Below are 1,223 nucleotides of genomic sequence, written 5' to 3' on the forward strand. Positions count from 1 at the left end.
TTATAGCATCAGAACAGCCATAAATCACAAACACATGAGTGATATATATCTGCACACACACGCACACATACACATGCACACGTACACACACACACACGAATATATATGCAGTTAAATGGTGAGAGTAATAAAGATATGAAGTGGAAATGATATGATACTGAATGACAGCACTGAAGAGGGATGACTAGGTTACAGCCACACTCATGTGTTTGTGCACTACGGCTGTTCTGACTCTATAAAGGCAAAGCTGAGTGGCTTTGACATTTTGTCTTGATTAGCTGAATGATATTATGGATGCAAAATACTTCTTAATGAAAGAGTACAAGGTAAATTTAAAGTTATTGAAAATTAGCCATTACATGGAATAAAGTTAGGAATAATATTCAACAAATTTGGAACACTGGTACAACTTGATAAGAACCCAACTAAAATGTCATAACCCATGGAGTAAAAATGTGGAGAGGGCATGAGTACACACCACACACACACACATAAACACACACACACACACACACACACACTGAGGAAATGTCAATAGTTGAAAGGGAACACCCGGGGTCTCAGATTTAGGAAGCAAAGTAAGTCACAAACCAGTTAATGAAAAAGAAACATACCACTACATTTATCAATCCAAAACTACAGAACCAAAGATAAAAGAAAATACTAAGCAGCAGTTGGAAAGGTCAGACACTGCCCATAATATACAGAAGAGGCAGGAAAGCCAACAGTATGTTTCCCAGCATGCAACGATGGAAGTTAGGAGATAACGGAATAGAAGAGGGATGTAAATACACACACTCACATTGAAAACACGTGTATGTTGTAGGTTGGAAAATGTTTAGCTCTGACAAAGAAAAATAAAATATGTGTATGCTGGTGACAGTTATTGATGTTGAGAAACCCATACATTAACCTATAATTTCAATCTACTGCAATTTTATATACAGTGAAGTAAAATGGAAAATCTATTAGCACACAGATTACATAAAATAATAGATCGCATGTCCCATTTCTTATGTGTATGCATCATACTCATCACATCCATCATTCTCCACTCCATCATTCTCTTGCCCACTGTGAATCTTCTAATGACTCTGCCTCTCTAATAGTTTCTAACTCCTCCTCTCTGATTACCTGTCATATTTTTTCTGTCGTGCTTCTAAGCAATGTTGACATTTCTATATCCGGATCAGATTTTTTTATTCTATTTTCCTGCAACACCA

This window comes from Mastomys coucha, unplaced genomic scaffold (assembly GCF_008632895.1).
Source record: "Mastomys coucha isolate ucsf_1 unplaced genomic scaffold, UCSF_Mcou_1 pScaffold21, whole genome shotgun sequence".
Taxonomy (NCBI): domain Eukaryota; kingdom Metazoa; phylum Chordata; class Mammalia; order Rodentia; family Muridae; genus Mastomys; species Mastomys coucha.